This window comes from Anabrus simplex, chromosome 7 (genome assembly GCF_040414725.1).
Source record: "Anabrus simplex isolate iqAnaSimp1 chromosome 7, ASM4041472v1, whole genome shotgun sequence".
Taxonomy (NCBI): domain Eukaryota; kingdom Metazoa; phylum Arthropoda; class Insecta; order Orthoptera; family Tettigoniidae; genus Anabrus; species Anabrus simplex.
Genome location: NC_090271.1, coordinates 138,745,316 through 138,766,137, shown reverse-complemented (window position 1 = coordinate 138,766,137; position 20,822 = coordinate 138,745,316).

Sequence of the window (20,822 nt, the reverse complement as noted above, 5' to 3'; positions counted from 1 at the left end):
AGCACCGACCAGGTTTCTCCAAGCCCTTTTAACAGAGCTTTCATCCATTTATATATGATCAAATATTGGGTTGCTTTCAAATAGTACCAGAACAGCACGTTTAAAAACACAACCAGGCTATATCACCGTTCAGTGATCAGAGATATTGTAAAGCTGCATATCACCCTGTAATGGATATGGCTATTAATCTTGTGCAGTCATAAGTCATCTGACCTTTTTTCCTGACATCTGAATTAGAAACAAGTTTTAATCTAAGGAACATTACTTCCGATCTTTACAGCCATCGCTGAGAAGCAAGCGTTGTTAGCTTCAAGTTCATGTGCTAAAATATCATACAGGTACTCATAAGAATGTATTGGTAATTTCAATCCCAGACCAGCAAGCTTGTGGACAGCTGCAAAAAGAAAAGAGGGAAACAACTTCCTGTGACTGGTTACACTGGGAGGTGTGTACTGGTTGCTTTGGCAACTCCTGCGACAATTGTCAGGATGAGTTTGGTATCTAAATGGAATTATAGGTGCAAGCATTGCACAACCTGCCCAGGCCGTCATGGGAATGCAGCTCCAAACGGGTTTACTTTAAGTAAGAATGAAACAGACAACAATGAACTTAAAATTTGGAAGAGAAAGCAGAGTGGTTTAGCTCTTTGCACAATCTGTACATACATTGAAGTGGCTAAAAGCCCCGCAGCTAGCATCCTAAGTGGGTTTGAAAATGGCATTTTCAACCTTGTTTTATCAATAACAATAATCCAAATCTCTCCAGCGAATATGATTCTGCATCCAGAAACTGCTGAACAACGCACTGGCAATGCCTCCAGTAGACACAGATATTACTACACTGACTGACAGAGCAAATGCAACACCAAGAAGGAGTGGTCAGAACTTTATGCCAATTGCAGGGTAGACTGACGTCACTGAGGTATGCTCATGATGTGAAATGCGCCGCTGTGCTGCGCACGTAGCGAACGATAAATGGGACACGGCGTTGGCGAATGGCCCACTTCGTACCGTGATTTCTCAGCCGACAGTCATTGTAGAACGTGTTGTCGTGTGCCACAGGATACGTGTATAGCTAAGAATGCCAGGCCGCCGTCAACGGAGGCATTTCCAGCAGACAGACGACTTTACGAGGGGTATGGTGATCGGGCTGAGAAGGGCAGGTTGGTCGCTTCATCAAATCGCAGCCGATACCCATAGGGATGTGTCCACGGTGCAGCGCCTGTGGCGAAGATGGTTGGCGCAGGGACATGTGGCACGTGCGAGGGGTCCAGGCGCAGCCCGAGTGACGTCAGCACGCGAGGATCGGCGCATCCGCCGCCAAGCGGTGGCAGCTCCGCACGCCACGCCAACCGCCATTCTTCAGCATGTGCAAGACACCCTGGCTGTTCCAATATCGACCAGAACAATTTCCCGTCGATTGGTTGAAGGAGGCCTGCACTCCCGGCGTCCGCTCAGAAGACTACCATTGACTCCACAGCATAGACGTGCACGCCTGGCATGGTGCCGTGCTAGAGCGACTTGGATGAGGGAATGGCGGAACGTTGTGTTCTCCGATGAGTCACGTTTCTGTTCTGTCAGTGATAGTCACCGCAGACGAGTGTGGCGTCGGCGTGGAGAAAGGTCAAATCCGGCAGTAACTGTGGAGCGCCCTACCGCTAGACAACGCGGCATCATGGTTTGGGGCGCTATTGCGTATGATTCCACGTCACCTCTAGTGCGTATTCAAGGCACGTTAAATGCCCACCGCTACGTGCAGCATGTGCTGCGGCCGGTGGCACTCCCGTACCTTCAGGGGCTGCCCAATGCTCTGTTTCAGCAGGATAATGCCCGCCCACACACTGCTCGCATCTCCCAACAGGCTCTACGAGGTGTACAGATGCTTCCGTGGCCAGCGTACTCTCCGGATCTCTCACCAATCGAACACGTGTGGGATCTCATTGGACGCCGTTTGCAAACTCTGCCCCAGCCTCGTACGGACGACCAACTGTGGCAAATGGTTGACAGAGAATGGAGAACCATCCCTCAGGACACCATCCACACTCTTATTGACTCTGTACCTCGACGTGTTTCTGCGTGCATCGCCGCTCGCTGTGGTCCTATATCCTACTGAGTCGATGCCGTGCGCATTGTGTAACCTGCATATCGGTTTGAAATAAACATCAATTATTCGTCCGTGCCGTCTCTGTTTTTTCCCCAACTTTCATCCCTTTCGAACCACTCCTCCTTGGTGTTGCATTTGCTCTGTCAGTCAGTGTAACACGTATGTAGCGAGAGGTTTGAAAAAGAATTTTGGAAACAGCTTATAGTAATGACATACTGACAGATTACAGAGATTTCGTATTGGTAATGCTACAAGTCGACGTCACGTTTGGTTGCGCGCGGTGTAAAATAAACATATGGAATCACTAATTATTTTGCTTCGCAATAAGGGCATTGAACTTAATCATAGGTTATGATATATAGCAACTTTAAAATGTAGTTTTAAGAAACATAGTATGGCAGTTTTGACATGGTCATGTATATGGAGACGCGAAGAGTTAATATTGAGGCTACGATGTTAAGATATTATATGAATGTTGAAATAAGGTTACAATTGTGCTAACTTGAGGAAAAGTATGAGTTATATAGTGATATGAGGAGATTTATACGTACTACGTAGGGGCCATTGAGTGCCCGCAGTTTAAGATATGCCACGCCACATTCTTTAGACTCGTATACCTGAGATTGCCCACACCGCAGGATTGACCTAAGCCAAGGTATGAATAGAATTTACTATTGTAGAGTTATGCTTATGACGGGATCGTATGTCAACTTTAGATGTGCTGAAATGAATATCGGAATACTACGATACGTTTTATAGCTGTGTTTTGACCAAAATGCATTCACGACACCGATAAATATGATATTATGTTTCTGAATACAACGACATAGTACTTAGATTGTAACTGCGCGTAAGAATTAAATAGCTTGCATTGAAGTAGAATGTTATGGAATATAACGAAGGAAAGGGACATTGAGCCTAAAAGACATGTGTATGACAGCCAAAGGTTATATTCAAGTTAGTTAGATAGCTGAATAGATTAACATATACTCGGTTTGAACTTGCATTTTCTCAACGAACAACATCCAGGGAAATGTTAGAGTAGGAGCCAAATTTAACAGGCACTAGAAACAAATGCCTTAGTTCGTAAGTAGTGGTCCATGCACAACCTGAAAGAAGTAATAAAGCATGAGTTCGGATTTATTCATATGGATTTATGCATTCAAATTCACTCACACAGATTTACTCATATGGATTTACGCATCCAGATTTACTTATTCGAGTTTACTTATGTGGATTTACTTATTAGTGACTCGTCATTTACCGAGTATCAGCTACGATTTACTATTTAATATTCTCAACGTTCAATTCTAATATGATTGGTGATTAAATATAACTATGATATACAGTTCAGTCCTGAAATTTAAAGTTATAATTTGGTTTAATTTCAAGTTTGAGCTTATTAGTGGACTTTATATACACTTCAGCTTAACCGTGTGTTTTATTCAGACTTGTTTAATTAGTCTTAAAGCAAATGAGCTCTCGTAACAACCTAATTATGTTGGTGTTGTATCTATGACTTAACTTCAGAATGGACCTTAGATGTCCAGTGATCGATTGTAAATATGTACATACTCAATTTTGATTTCATGATGGAACTGATCTACACTGACTGACAGAGCAAATGCAACATCAAGAAGGAGTGGTCAGAACTTTATGCCAATTGCAGGGTAGACTGACGTCACTGAGGTATGCTCATGATGTGAAATGCGCCGCTGTGCTGCGCACGTAGCGAACGATAAATGGGCCACGGCGTTGGCGAATGGCCCACTTCGTACCGTGATTTCTCAGCCGACAGTCATTGTAGAACGTGTTGTCGTGTGCCACAGGACACGCGTATAGCTAAGAATGCCAGGCCGCCGTCAACGGAGGCATTTCCAGCAGACAGACGACTTTACGAGGGGTATGGTGATCGGGCTGAGAAGGGCAGGTTGGTCGCTTCGTCAAATCGCAGCCGATACCCATAGGGATGTGTCCACGGTGCAGCGCCTGTGGCGAAGATGGTTGGCGCAGGGACATGTGGCACGTGCGAGGGGTCCAGGCGCAGCCCGAGTGACGTCAGCACGCGAGGATCGGCGCATCCGCCGCCAAGCGGTGGCAGCCCCGCACGCCACGTCAACCGCCATTCTTCAGCATGTGCAAGACACCCTGGCTGTTCCAATATCAACCAGAACAATTTCCCGTCGATTGGTTGAAGGAGGCCTGCACTCCCGGCGTCCGCTCAGAAGACTACCATTGACTCCACAGCATAGACGTGCACGCCTGGCATGGTGCCGGGCTAGAGCGACTTGGATGAGGGAATGGCGGAACGTCGTGTTCTCCGATGAGTCACGCTTCTGTTCTGTCAGTGATAGTCACCGCAGACGAGTGTGGCGTCGGCGTGGAGAAAGGTCAAATCCGGCAGTAACTGTGGAGCGCCTTACCGCTAGACAACGCGGCATCATGGTTTGGGGCGCTATTGCGTATGATTCCACGTCATCTCTAGTGCGTATTCAAGGCACGTTAAATGCCCACCGCTACGTGCAGCATGAGCTGCGGCCGGTGGCACTCCCGTACCTTCAGGGGCTGCCCAATGCTCTGTTTCAGCAGGATAATGCCCGCCCACACACTGCTCGCATCTCCCAACAGGCTCTACGAGGTGTACAGATGCTTCCGTGGCCAGCGTACTCTCCGGATCTCTCACCAATCGAACACGTGTGGGATCTCATTGGACGCCGTTTGCAAACTCTGCCCCAGCCTCGTACGGACGACCAACTGTGGCAAATGGTTGACAGAGAATGGAGAACCATCCCTCAGGACACCATCCGCACTCTTATTGACTCTGTACCTCGACGTGTTTCTGCGTGCATCGCCGCTCGCGGTGGTCCTACATCCTACTGAGTCGATGCCGTGCGCATTGTGTAACCTGCATATCGGTTTGAAATAAACATCAATTATTCTTCCGTGCCGACTCTGTTTTTTCCCTAACTTTCATCCCTTTCGAACCACTCCTCCTTGGTGTTGCATTTGCTCTGTCAGTCAGTGTACATAGTTTAATACTAGATATTATTTCTCTTTCTACGAGCCAGCGCTGACTCACAATCCACACTTGTAAATACGCAATGACAAGTAATGCCATGGATTAAATTCCAATTTAATAGTCCAATATTTAGTCAATAAATATCTTGTTTTTATTTTTCTACAATTTAATGTGTCATGAATTTTTTCATTATAGCCTAGTTGGTTAGTTGCTTAGCTAAGTGAATTGTTGATTAATTAAGTACTCCATTTAGTCATGACCAGTTCTCACGTCGGTGAATACTTTGATATAAGAAATTGGTTGACGATTATTACTATTATGTCATGAGATTTTATAGGCGTCTCCCGTGCGTTGTTAATCTTTTCATACTCACGTAAAGCGTAACTTAAAGTAAGATTTCATGTCTTACTTGGCAACTGAAAACCCTGAGGTATCCACTGAGCGAACCCCATTTTATCTGGTTAGGCAGCCCAACTACGAGTTCGAAATGGAGGTATCGGGTAAAGAATGTAAGGTTCGTTACATTCAAAAGAACCGATCATATAAAACTACACGGATTTTTAACGAATAATGGAGCACTTCACACTAACACTATAGTCACACGACAAGACCGCTAACATCTACAGACGAAAAAACTAGGAAAACTGAACAACTAGCCACTGATAAACTTAAAGAAATAAACTAACATCTAACTTAATATTCTGAAAACAAACACATTAAGCAGCAACAATTAGCACAGCTAACACAGTACCATTCGGAATAACATCACAAAAGCGACTGAGAGCAAGCCAACCCACGTTGTGATAGCGTCCTAAAGTGTTGCAACTCTGATATCGTTGCCATAGCAACAGGCTATTTTCGAACAGCGTTGTCAACTTTTTCTCGCCGGTGGCGTTAAACGTCAGACTTCAACTCTCGTGGTCCCTTCTGTAGTAACAAACCCGCAAACCAGAGACTGGACCAAGGATATGTTATATATGCCGCGTTGTATAAATATAGAAAGTTTTTATTTCAATATATTAACATTTATATAACAAGCGTATTAAAAGTAATATATAAAGATTGCAGCTGGTATGTTTTGTGTAGAGTCTTTGATTTTAGAGTCCATGTGGCTCGTATTGCTAATTAAACGATTGTATAGATAACAGAATAATAAACAAAGTCTTAGCCTTGAACTAGTGGCATACTCAGTCACCGTCATTCGAGGACCATTCAGTCAGAGGCAGTCCAGTGCTGTTGTTAGAAGGCATCTGGGAGAGGCCCAACATTCTTCCACCCATTCGCCCCATGACCCTTAAAGGTCTAAGTGGAAGAGGGCGATAGGAGGCGGAAACTGCCCACTTGTCCACACTCTCAGCAAATGTTAGTTAGACACTATGACGCGCAGGTCGCCTACAGTGGTCAAATCTAAAGACCTGCACCTGGCGAGCCGAACTTGTCCTCGGACACTCCCGGCACTAAAAACCATACGCCATTTCATTTCAGTTAGACACTTCCAGAGCACTAGATGAGTCACAGCACTACCACCACTTTGCATTCACTCACTCATACTTACTTACAGTACACAATAATATACCGTATATATTAAATATAATATGTACTGTCCGGCTCCATGGGTAAGTGGTTAGCGTGCTGGCCTTTTGTCACAGGGGTCCCGGGTTCGATCTTGGCAGTGTGGGGAATGTAAGCAACATTGGTTAATTTCGCTGGCACGATGTCTGGGTGTTTATGCCGTTTTCATCATCATATCCTCCTCATCACGACGCGTAGGTCGCCTACGGCCGTCAAATCGAAAGACCTGCACCTGGCGAACTGAATATGTCCTCGGACATTCCCGGCACTAAACGCCATCCGCCATTTCATTTCATTTCATTTCATTTCAGAACATGTAGTAGCACTAGTGGTGTGTTACATCATTATTACACTTTCGCTAATATATTCGTGACATATTCCGATTCATTTTCGCTAAGACGGTCACTCAATTTCTCATCCATTCACCATGTCATAACTCATTCATCCATCACTCATGCCGCATACATTCCCATAATATAATACAATAATACACTGATACACTCAATAATTGTAACAAACAAGCACATCAGAGACAGACAGTTGCGCTTAGCGCTCGCACAGACACTAGTTGCGTCACAGCGCTCATTCTACACTCACTAGCACTGCATTACACTACACTGAACACACTACACACTACACACTACACTGCGACACAGCCGTCTAGATGTGACATGTTCCTCGTAGATATCATGTGACCACGTGATTGTGTCTGAGACATATAGATTGGACATCATCCGAGAATAACTCTTGGAGATGCCCTAACAGTGGAGCGTTTCCGCATTGGCACTGTCCCAGCAGTCGAGCGCGCCCAAGACGAAGGCCTTCAAGCTGACATTGTAGCCAGAGTCGCGCAGGATTCTCGTAGTCGGCTCATACTGTGTTAGCTTCAAGTTGCGAGCCTTCTGTAAGGATTCTTAACCATCCTCGAAGGGAATGGCAACGTCGACGATGGCTACATTCTTCTTGGTCCTGCCGATGACAACGAAGTCCGGCCGCAAAGTCCTGACGTTCTGGAGGATGTTCCTTGCTGCGTAGGTTCCAGTTAGATCAGTTAGATCGTCGAAAGGGACTTGTTGATTCTTTCGGCATTGGCCGGACCTGGCGGGCACTTCCTTGACGAGCCCGTCAATAACCGCGTCGTGACGTCTCGTAATCGTCGAGAGATGGGAGTGACAATGATTAAAGTCGTGGGCCATAGTCTCGCCATGCTGTCCACATCTATGGCACAGACGGTCGTTGGCTCCCGCGTCGAACCTCCGGCATCCGTTAGGAGGGAGCACTCCCAGGCGCGCGCGGTGTTAAACCGCCAGTCCGCGAACCTCTTATACCTTCCGGACTGAAGGAAGTGGGTGGAAGGCACTGTCCGGGACGAGGCCCGCATAACCTTGCCTTGATCAGGTTTGTGGAACAGCTTGTGCCTGTAGTGCTCCATCAGACAGTTCCGGAGTAGCCGTGACGTGCCATGGCACGATTCTCTGTCAGCGACGCAGATGTTGGATTCTGGGTGGGAAAGATGAAGTTCACTCCTCCGAAGTGTTTCTGCCCATCCCTGCATCCGGAGAGTCGCCGACCTCTCGTACGACTACAATATCCCTACATCCCCTGAATCAAAGTTAAAGGATTCTTCCATGGATCCAGAAAGGTAAGAGGCCATGTCCCTCGGTGTCGGACCATGCCGGATCCTCTTCTTAACAGCCGTCTGCAGCCCCTCCTGCGCAAGGGTAGCGATGGTGTGGTCAGGAGGCGTTAACAGCCGATAAACATGGTTAATGGTTGCTAGGTATGAACATCAGCTAAGGGTGGAAGTCCAGCGCCACCTTGGCGCATTGGCATGTACACTAGCTCCAGACTGGCGCGCTGGGGTACATTCAATGGGAGATTTGCACCTAACTTAATCTTCCTGTCAAGGTCCTTGAACAGGGTCTTCCTGACTCTGGATGTCCAAAACGTAAACTCGAGCTGCGGCGTGACGAATGTTCGCATAGCGTCGAGTTTCTTCGAGGGAGTCAGGAGGCTTGAAGAAATGGTATCGACGTCCTCTCCAGTTCGTTGAATGGCGTCGTTCGGCGTCAGGTCCACTTTCACAGCCGTTGGTACCCCAAGGTCCAGGTTGGGTTCCCCTTCCTTGAGGACAGTCATGGCACCCGGATGATGGTATATTCGCTAGTAAGAGTGGCCTTCTTCCTCAGGTCCAACGACGCGCATTTCGTCGGCTTGAATTGCAGGCCAAGCTAGGTCACTGCATTGCCCACATTCTCCAGCAGTTCCCTCCTCCGAAGCGTTTCTGCCCATCCTTGCATCCGACGAGTCGCCAACCTCGCGTAGGACTACAATGTCCCAACATCCCCTAAATCAATGTTACAAGAATTTCAGTGCGGTGAAAAGTTAGTAGCAGAGACATTTGGTGGCGCAACAGTGACTCGTGGTACATACATCTGGACTGGTTATGTGGTTGTGCAAAAATGAATGGACCCGGAAAGGTAAGAGACCATGTCCCTCGGTGTCGGACCACGCCGGATCCTCAGGAATCAAAGCTATGTCATCCACGAAGGCCAGGACGGAGAAAGTGTGAGCTCTAATGCAGTATTCCTCAGTGTACATTAGGGCTGCTGTGCTCACTAAGTACTCCATAACGATGTTAAAGAGTATTGGCTACAATGGTTATTATTTTTGGACTCCAGAGTTGAAGGAAAATGGGCTCCGTTTCTCCGACGTAGGTCTAATCCTTGTGGAACTGTCAGTGCAGAGGTCCTTAACAATGCTGAGAAGGTGTAGGCCTACTCCAATATCTTCAAGCGCTCGAAGGATGGTGCGATGAGGCACTGAGCCATAGGTGTTGGCTATGTTGAGCCAGCTGATGACCACTTCCTTCCCAGTACGTCTGGTGTCCACAATGATTTCTTGGAGCACAAAATAGTGCTCCAGGCAGCCTTCAGCAGGCATGAAGCCCTTCTATTGTGGTGAGATTATTTTCTACCACGGCAAATTTGCCTAATCGTGCAGCTAGGATGGCGCAGTAGATCTTGCCAACATTATTCGATAACGCAAAAGGTCTCCAATTGGAGAGATCGTTCTGGTCGCCCTTCTTGAAAACACGGTTCGACTCTCCTTCCAAGTCGCTGGTGCTCGCGCGTCTCTCCTGCAGATGTTGTAGACAGTGGCAAAGAGGACTCTGATTTCATCGACCCTCTTCCAATCGGCATAAGTGATGGAGTCCGGTCTAGGTGCGGTGTTAGATGCCTTCATCAATCTGGCGACGACTTCATCCGAAAGGATTTCGTCGACGCTTACGGAGTCCTTGATCTTCAGGAGAGTCCCTATCGAAGCTGGTTTGGAATCCCTACTGCAGCCATCCCTGGCCCGGTGCAATCCCATGAAGTACGCCTCCAGCTGTTCGTTTCAGTATATCTGTCTCATAGCTTTCCGATGGTTGGAACGGTGGAGCCGCCGAATTCTGGCGGCTTCTTACGGGTCAAACTGTGGCACCGCTCTACGTCGACGATGGAATTATCTGTCCCGATCAGCTTACTGGTTCACTTGAGGCCTCGGCACGTCCGCAGCGGCTCTAGATTTATCACGCATTCTACGGAAGGCCTCAATCAGATCACCGCAGGCCTCCTTGAAGTCTTCCCATTCCGTCGTATTCCTGAATTTCCCCAGCCACTCAATCTGAAACAGGCAAAGGTGTTGGCTGCCAGTTCCTTGAGAAGGGGTGTCAGGTTGGTGTTGAATTCCTGTGAGCTTGGAGTTGTAGCGGCAGCAAGGGGGCCACGTTCTTTACCGTCGAAGGTGCCAGTTTCACAACTGCTGATAGGCGTCACCGTCGTGGTTGTCGTTGTCGTCATGGTAGTGCATTCTTGGAGTTCACTCAGCGTAGTGTTGGAGATGGTGACCGGCGATCCAGCGAAAATGGTGGGCGGGTCCAATGGGGCCTGGGTCTCGAACACTTTCCTGGATGTAGCCGGTAGCAGGTTCAACGATGGGCTGGTCATCCGAGGAGTGGCGTTCGTGGGGGCACTGTCTGGCTCCTCCTCATACGGTGGGTTGCCTTGGGGCAGTAGCATAGCCAGGATTGGCCGATGGGGGGTGTAGTTACAAAATGATGGTAGAACACAATGCAGGTGCACGAATGTCTTATCATTATAAGGACACTGTTACAAGATTATTGCAGATCTCTTGGTTCTACAATTATGTCTATGAATTTTCATTTAGTTTATTGTCAGTTTCTGTTTATTTGCTTTCCGTAAACATTCCACAGGGTAGGTTCTAACCACCAGTAACTCCCGCTGGCTATGCTCCTACCTGGGGGTGACGGTAAGACAGAGGATGGGATTGTTGGGACAGGACGTTGTGGTATAATGGAATTTAGTGGAGTTAACACGACTCGACGCTGAGGAAAGGTAACAGGCGCTACGTGGAGCCTATTAGTGTCGCCGTAGATGGCGAGGCGACATTTAGCAGGAGCATCAACTGCTATAGGCTCATCTTAGTGTTTGCCCCCCCTCCCCAGCCTTCAATTGTTTGTTGGCCTTCTTGTTAGCAAACTTGACTGTAGATGTAGGAAACTGCAGGCCACAATGCTCGAACACCACTTCAAGTTGTCCTTGCTCTACGTGGAACTTCTTAACGTGTTTAATAAGGTCTTCTTACCGCTTGAAGCTCTTCCGTGGCGCATTGCAGGCTGGGTAGGGCCACCTCGCCGTGGTGTACCGCATGGTCTTGCCCGCACCCAAATTCGCACTCAAACACTCCTCCTTACACCCCTTGCCAATCTTCCAAACTTACTACCAATTCTACTTTTCTTCTTCTGTTTATTGGGCTTCGCATTTACGATTTACCCAGCCACTAGTCGTTGTAATATAAAATATATATCTATGAAGGAGCATAAAGGAAATGTGGAAAAATAATAATCAAAGTAATCGAAAATCAATTAGCCCAAGCCTATGAAAGAAGTTTAAAAATTTAAACATTAATGGGTAAATTACACAGGCAATATATATTCCGGATTTACAGAGAAGCGAAAGACATTAAATTCTAATGTCGGTATCAGACAAAAACAAACACAAAACTTCAGCAATACCAGGGGTAGAAGATAGAATCAAGCATGACAATTGAGTAGGCAGCGGGAATTTGTTTAGAAACGGATTTAAGATGCGCTTGCCGATCAAATCAAATAAGGGGCATTGGAAGATAAGATGATTAATTGTCCCGGCTTCATTTCCGCATTGACGTAAGTTCGACTCCACCACCTTAATTCTAAATAAATGAAACATGGTACACATATGGTTTAAGCGCATGCGAATAAGATTCATTATTTGATGGCGAGTATAATAAAGCATAGAAAACCAAGGTTTGATAGGAATATCTGGTAGTACTCTATTCAAATGGCTACTCCTATCCTTAGCAGACCTACACAAATCTGCTTGCCCACGGCCAACTCGAAATTCCGGCCTGCTACACATGACAGTTCCATAGTGATGACGTCAGTTTTTTAGTGCAGCGATATTTAGACACGAGTCTTGTTTACATGGTGGTTTCGTAGCACGTTGTTGTTATTTCAACGTTATTAGAGGTGTTCGTTCGTATTTAAAAGGCATAACTGTATGAAAACGCATCAGTAAAGTATGTATTTTCAGCAATAATATTTGTTAAATACTATATAATTCTAATTTGAGCAGCCTGATGTTAGGAAGTATTGCTAGGTTATGTGATAGGTTAAGTGTACCCACTGAGCTATTATGAATTGTCTAAAGTACTCTAAAGTTTATCATTTAATTATGATTATTACTATGATGTGTTAGTGTAGTGTATGCTCCTCTTTGCAAAATGGGCGAACGTGTAGAGTGCCTGGATGCAGGCCTACATCCAATTACCGTTCAAATAAGGAGGTGGCTATCTCAGCATTTGCGTTTCCTAGCTATAAGGAGAAGCGAGCAAAATGGATTTATGCTATACACCGATCTAATTTTGAACTCAGTAAATATGCCTGTGTCTGTATTAAACATTTTTCGAAAATCACATAATTCGAGTTGATGGTTCCGTTTTAACTGTGCCTAGAGTAAAGTCAAAACTAACTGACGATGCTGTGCCAACTATATTTCCTGGGCAGCCATCATATATGTCTCAACCAATACCTGCCAAAGGAAAATCGCCAGAAGAAGGAGACAAGATATCAAATTATGAGGACTTGTTGGGTAAGTTAACAACCCTAAATGTACTTGAATGTTCAAATGTCAAAAAAGTTTTGTTTTACAAACTTCAAACCAAATTCATACTTGCTAAAGCTGTGCAGAGAGGGGTTGAAACAGCCTACAGATTTTGTTTTTCAAATTGCTGTGGAGGGCTACACTTTGTTTCAGACCTTGATGTCTGATTTTGAAGATGCCTTTTTGAACACCGGATGTCACAGGGATGTTTTTACAAACTTTTTGAAAAAGAAAGTTGAAGAAACTGGCAATTACTGTGATAAGTCTATGTGTGGTATAGAGTTCATTAATATTGTGTCCAACATCTGCCACATTTTCGGAAACCTTTTTTGTAACAATTACTCAAAAATAATTAACAACAACACTGTGCGCACAAACATGCGTAAAATAATAACATTTTAGAGACAACAGTTCGCCTATTGAGCATCAAATGATTTGTTATGGAGGGCTACATGTTAATTCAGGCCTTAATATCTGATTCAAAGATGTATTTTTAAACAGTGGAAATCGTAGGGATTTTTCTTTCAATGATTTGATAATGGAAGTTGAAAAGGCTGGTAATTTCTGGTAATTTCTGTGACAAGTGTGGGTGTGAGCTGCAGAGTTAATGAGTGTTGTGTCGAAGATCTATCATATCATGGCAGATATTTTCCTAACTGTCATTCATAAATAATTGATAGCATTATGTGCTCAAATAAGTGTAATATAAGGGCATTTTACAGACAGCAACAGTTTGCCGAGTGACCATCATACTACTTTTCAAATTGTGGAAAACTACAGATTAACTCAGACCTTGATATCTCATTCAGTGGTTATTGTAGAGGATGATTGCGTAGTTGTACTTCCTCTTAAAACAATAATCACCACCACCACCATGAGTGGTTATTTTAGGGATGTTTCTTTCAATGTTTTATAATGAAAGTTGAAAATTCTGGTAATTTCTGTGACAAGTGTGGGTGTGTGCTGCAGAGTTAATGAGTGTTATGTCCAAGATCTATCATATCATGGCACATATTTTTGCTAACTGTCATTTATAAATAATTAAGGATACTATATGCTCAAATAAGTGTAATGTGTAATATAAGGGCATTTTAGAGAGAGCAACAGGTAGCGGAGTGACCATCATATTACTTTTCAAATTGTGGAAAGGTACGCGTTAACTCAGACCTTGATACCTCATTCAGTAGTAATTGTAGGGATGTTTCTTTCAATGTTTTTATAATGAAAGTTGAAAAACCTGGTAATTTCTGTGACAAGTGTGGGTGTGAGCTGCAGACTTAATGAGCGTTGTGTCCAACATCTATCATATCATAGCAAATATTTTCCTGTCATTCATAAATAATTAATTAATAACACTATGTGCTCAAATAAGTGTAATATAATGGCATTTTAGAAACAGCAACATTTTGCCTAGTGACCATTATACTACTTTTTAAATTGTGGAAAGCTACACATTAACTTATACCTTGACATCTGATTCAAAGATATATTTTTAGACAGTGGAAATTCTGGGGATGTTTCTTTCAATGCTTTCAATGTTTTGATAATGAAAGTTGAAAAACCCGTGACAAGTGTGGGTGTTGGCTGCTGAGTTAATGAGTGGTGTGACCAAGATCTGTCATATTTTGGAAAATACGTTTTTTTAACTTATTCATGTGCTCAGACAAGCATAAAAGAATTGCATTGTTTTGAGAGAAAACCATTCGCCTATTCACCGTCATCGTACAGTCCAGGTGAGTAGCCTTCAGTCGAACATTTTACAATATGTAATATATTACCTTGAGTACATATATTTGTGTATTCGTATGTATACCTACTTTTGATAGTGTTTCTTCGGTGTTTTGTTTTTATAGGCTTATTATTGTTGTCAGATTATGATAAAAAGTATCGTATCAGCAATATAGAAATTACACGCGACGACGGAGAGTGAGCACTATAAGCGTGACGTCACAACTGTTGGTAGCAGGCCTCTATATATCAAGATGGCCGTGGCTTCCCCCATCTGCCATATGTGCGGTTTGCAGTGATCCCAACAATCCATATACGGTAATGCCAAATTTGCTAAAGAGTCAGACCGACAGTTACCAGTGATATTCGAATGTCCAGGAAACCTAAATTAATGTTACCGTAGTACCGGATTATTGTATATCAAAACAGATCTTACGTATGTTCTGTATATACTAGTTCCGACTGACGTATGGTTTTTTTAAGCACGTAACGAACTAAGAGAATCCGTAGCAATATAAGCCAGTTTAATATGATAATATTTAATTATTCATAGAGCCTGTTTAATGACAAAGACTTCTGCCGTAAGGGAGGACGAAGTCGGTGGTAGTATAAATGACTAGAGATATTTAGATACGGTGCATAGACAGCCGCTCCCATTCCCACTGGACTGCGATGTTTGGATCCCTCTGTATTAAAACACTGGCGAAAGATAATGGACATATTGAAAATCGTAAGTTTTAAACAGGGGAAATTAAACCCTAGAAGCTGACGATTTATTTGAACCCATAAGGGGGGGAGAAGATTAAGAGGGGAATATAAAAATAGCACGAAAGGTATTTAAATAATTGGAATTAGAAATCGACTGAAAAATGTATGAACGTAAATCCGAAAATGTTATAAAAGCCCATAATAGCACAGCGTACCGTTGTTCAGGGGTATTTCGATTCCGATAATAACGTAACAAAAGACTTAATTTAGGTAGAATAAGGTGGGACGTAATTGAAAATAACTTCAGAATATATTTTGAAGCAATTTATGACATTATTTTGTGAAGAGTGCAAAGCTCACAATATAGTTTCAATAAATTGTGCCTGAATAGAATCCAGTTTGGTTAATGTTGTATTAGCCGCCATATCTAAAAACATGGACCCACGGTGTAATACCGATCGAATAATATTCCTATATAAAATTAGTATAGTAGTGAGATTTGAACCCCAAATTCTCCTCGTGAGCGAAGTAAATAAGGTTCTTTTGTAAAAATCTTGGCTTCTAAATCGCTTATGTGTCCTTTCCATAAAAGTTTCTTATCTATTAGGATTCCTAAATATTTTGCAAAAATTAACAAAGGAGAAGGAAGAAATATGGAACTGTATAGTTGGGCCCACGAGAGGAAGTCTGACGTTTAGCGCCACTGGCGAGGAAAACTTGACTAACGCTGCTCGAAAAGTGATAGTCATTAAACTTAAATATGTGACAATTATTGGTGCCTACTTCCAACCAGACGTCCAACCAGAAGTCATTATAGAATCGCTAAGTGAAGCTATAAACAAAATTAAGAATAGCGAGGCAGTGATCTTAGCATGAGATTTAAATTGTAGAATAGGTAAGCCATCTAGGAAAAGCAATCTAGTTATCTCTTACTTGCAGGAAGATGGTTTTAATTTAATCAATTCTAACACAAATCCAACATAGTTCTGTCACAATGGCAGCAGTACAATAGATCTGTTATTTCATAATAGCCTAATTCAAGTTCACTCGTGGAAAATAGAGGAGAGATGCTTAATAAGGAAACACCTTCCAGTAACAGCTACATTTAAAACAATACCCGGATACAAGTCTATAAAACAGAAACATCCGGAAAATTTCTCGCGGAAAATTGTAATAGAGAAGTTACCAGTTTTGGAAGAACAAAAGACACTTATGCAGAACATACTTCAGAAACCGTTAGATGAAGCAACTGAAGACATAGAAGAAAAACTCAAACAAGCTCTTATACCAATCACGAAAAGCACCAGGCGAGCTCAAAAGTGATTTGACCAAGAGTGCTACAAGGCTGAGGTAGACGGTCCATGAATGCCTACATAAAGCAAGAGAGAAATGTAACCCGGTTGACATGAATCTATATAGCCTACAGTAGAAAGGAGAAAGTACAAACAGCGTTTGAAAGAGAAGAAAAAGGCATTCATCGATAGTGAAGCAATGATAATTGCTGAAACAGCTCGCAAAAACCCGTTTCATTCGCAAACTGCCAGAAGACCTTAATTACCAAATGATATCCCAATGAAAAATAGTGTTCACTACACACTCTACTTCTGTCATTATCAGCGTAGATCTGGAAGTACCTATTACTGAGCATATTGCTAAGTAAGGCCGTAAGTTTACGACATGGGATCACACTCAAAAATTTTAGAAGGAGTCCTTCTCGCCAGACAGTATCATAGGCAGCTGATAGATCCAGAAATTTGAACAGATTGAACAGAGAAAACCGGCCGGTGGCTATGGAGATGAAAGAAAAGACGGATACACACATGGAGTTTCAATATTTCACGGAAGAGTAAGTAAAAGCAACCATAACACAACTGGTAAATCAAACGGCAGCAGGTCCTAACGCTATTCTAAATGAACATATAAAATGGTCTATGAAAGCGTTTTTTAGGAATATGGGTGACATTATTCAACACCTGTATGGAAAAAGGAAACATTCCCTATGAATGGAGAGAATCCAATATTAAAATTCTTTACAAAGGTAATGGAGATACGGGATCTCCAGATTGTTACAGAGGCATAGCGCTAGAGAATAACCTGTTAAAAATATTTACGGTACCAGTTAACTGAAAAGGAGATTGGAGGAAGAAATCAATGACAAGATTCTTGATCAACAATTTTGTTTCCGGAAAGGAAGATCAACACTACACGCTGTAGCAGATTTCTTGGATAACATAGATGAAACTCTACTACACCCTAAACAGAAATTCTATGCTGTCTTTGTTGACTATAACAAAGCATTTGACTTGATAAATAGGGAAATTCTAATGCACAAACTAGAGATTTTGGTAGGAAAAAATAACAAATTGGTGGCTATTATAAATAATATTCTGACCTCAAAAAGAATTATGATAGATGACGGGACAACTAGGTCAAAAAGCATCACTCAGACAAATGGAGTCTTACAAGGAGACCCATTAAGCCCACTACTCTTTTAATGAAATCACTTCAGATATTGTCACTAAAATAATACCTAAGAACTCCCCAGTAGTACTATACATGGTGCTGATGACATGGTTTTAGGATCCAGTAATAAAGAAGAATTACAGATAGTAATAGACAACCTGGAGGAATGGGCAAAGGAGAATCATTTTACTATTAACATTAACAAGACGGTACATATGATCTTTAGAAAGGGTGGCAGATTAGCCAAATCAGATAACATACTTCTCAGAAATGAGAAATTGGAAATTGTAAATCATTTCAAATATTTAGGAATACATCTGCAAACAACCAGAACGTCATTTAGAATACATACAAATGAAAGAGCAATAGCAGTTATTCGTAGTATTCAAGACATCACCAATCCAGAGTTCCTGGACATTAAAACAGCGTTATTCTTATTTCACGCAAAGATAGCACCGATCGTAACATACGGCATACATTTAATTTGGACACACCTTACATTCAGAGACCTCGAAACATTAGATCGTGTAAGAGAAATTTTCTTGAAAAGGACACTAGCCATTTCAATGTTTACTCCTACAAGATTAGTTTATAAACTTACAAAGGAATCTTTTTTCATCGAGGATCTTAAATTAAGATTGCATCTACCAACAACAAAAGCTTCAGAAAAACACCTAAATGATAGGAAAGAGAAAAGGGCAAATATCTGGGAGGAAATGTATTGCATCGACGCTATTTATTTATTTATTTATTTATTTATTTAATTAATTTATTTATTTATTTAATTTATTTATTTATTTATTTATTTATTTATTTATTTATTTATTTATTTATTTATTTATTTATTTATTTATTTATTTATTTATTTATCGTATGATGAATCTATGTACACACATGTATATAGTTCAGGGTAAATGTGCGTAGTCACAAGTCCGTACAATACTATAACTCTAGGTCTAGCATTTTGACCCAATCAACTGCTTCATCCGATGTGCGGTGAATGTCCATCAGCGTTCCTTTCAAAGCTCGAATTGGGCAGTCAGCAACAATGTGGTCGATTGACTGAGAAGATGCACCACAATCACAATCTGCAGACCTAGTCCAACCCCATTTGCACAACAGATAACCACATCTGCCTTGCCCAGTTCATATCCGATTGATGATTCTCCACTGTCGTCTTGGAAGATCAAATCCTTGTACTCATTTAGAAAGATTCTCAACCAGATGTTTGTTCACTACCGAAGACTGATCCCACTGGGCTTTCCACGAACTGTTAACATGAAAAGAGGTTCTTTCAAGATCCATTGCTGTACGCCAGGGTGCTTTCCTTGATTTCAGTCGTTGATGTTCAGTGTGCGTAATATCTTGATGGATGGGTAGTTGGGGGTTCTGCTGAATGTTCTTCCAAACCTTTAGGAGAGCTTCTGATCGTCTTAGGGCTGGAGGTGCAATATTGCTGAGAACAGGAAGCCATAGTGAGTTCGTGCTCCGAATGCAACCCGAGATTATGCGCATTGCCTGATTGAGTTGTACATCGATCTTCTTTGTGTGAACACTATTGATCCAAGAGGGGCAGCTGTATTCAGCAACAGAATATGATAAGGCTAATGCTGTTGACCTTAGAACATGAGTATTGGCTCCCCATGATGTACCAGCAAGTTTCTGAAGAATATTATTTCTAGTTTTTACTTTAGCAGCTACATTTGAAAGATGTTGCTTGAAAGTCAAAGTTCTATCAAGTGTTATTCCCAAGTATTTTGGTGTACTGCAGAACGGCAACACTTCACCTCGGAATCTGACTGTTGGTTTGTAATTAGACTGTCTGTTGCGTAAGTGGAATGTAGATATAACTGTTTTTTGAGGATTTAGGAGAAGGCACCATTTCTTGAAGTATACATCCAAGGCTTCCAGATCAGTGGCTAAAGTAGTTTCAGGATCATAAAAGTTGGAGCACTGAGTCACCAAACAAATGTCATCAGCATAAATGAATTTTCTTGATGATGTGTCTGGGAGGTCATATATGTACAGACTGAAAAGAAGGGGGAAAGGACTGATCCTTGAGGTAAACCATCGTTTAATTTAAACACTCTACTTCTGTCATTATCAGCGTAGATGTGGAAGTACCTATTACTGAGCATATTGCTAAGTAAGGCCGTAAGTTTACGACATGGGATCACACTCAAAAATTTTAGAAGGAGTCCTTCTCGCCAGACAGTATCATAGGCAGCTGATAGATCCAAAAAGACAGCCACGCTTACTGATTTCCTCTCATATCTATTTTCGATATACGTGGTGAGAGACAGTACTTGATCATTACAACTTCTTCCAGGTCTAAATCCTGCTTGCTCTATAGGAATGTAGCTGTTGACTGTTTCATAAATTCTCTTGTAGATCAGTCGCTCAAGGAGTTTATATGTAACACTTAGAAGTGCTATTGGACGGCAGCTTTCCACTTTAGATGGATCTTTATTTGGTTTCAGTATGGCTATTATCTTTGTTTTCTTCATCAGAGGTGATATGTTTCCAGTTTGCAGAACATTAGTGAAGAAGTTGGTTAACCATTTTATTGTGGCTGGTCCGCAATGAGCCAAAAATTCAGGATAAATTCCGTCAAATCCTGCAGCTTTTCCAAGTTTCATACATTTTATTGCGGCTTCAGTTTCCCCTTCTTTGAATGGAGTAGAGAATTCAGAAAACTGCGGCGCTGCCCATTTCTTGATGTTCAACTTTAATTTGATATCCTTTTTGGTTCGCTTGTCTTTTGTGTTTTTAGAAACTGATATTAGATGATTAGCAAAATCATTCAGATTGATGGCTGTTTTTGATCTCTTAGTTGCAGGGTTTGAAGAATCCAGTTTCCTAATTATAGACCAGGCCTTTCTGCTAGAATGGGTGTAATCTAGGGATTCCACTGTTTCATGCCAGATCCTTCTTCGACTCTCATCCAAGGATTGGAGGAGACCAGCTGCATTGTCGGAATTAGGATGTTCTTCATATTCTCGTAGTAATTCCTCACTCTCTGA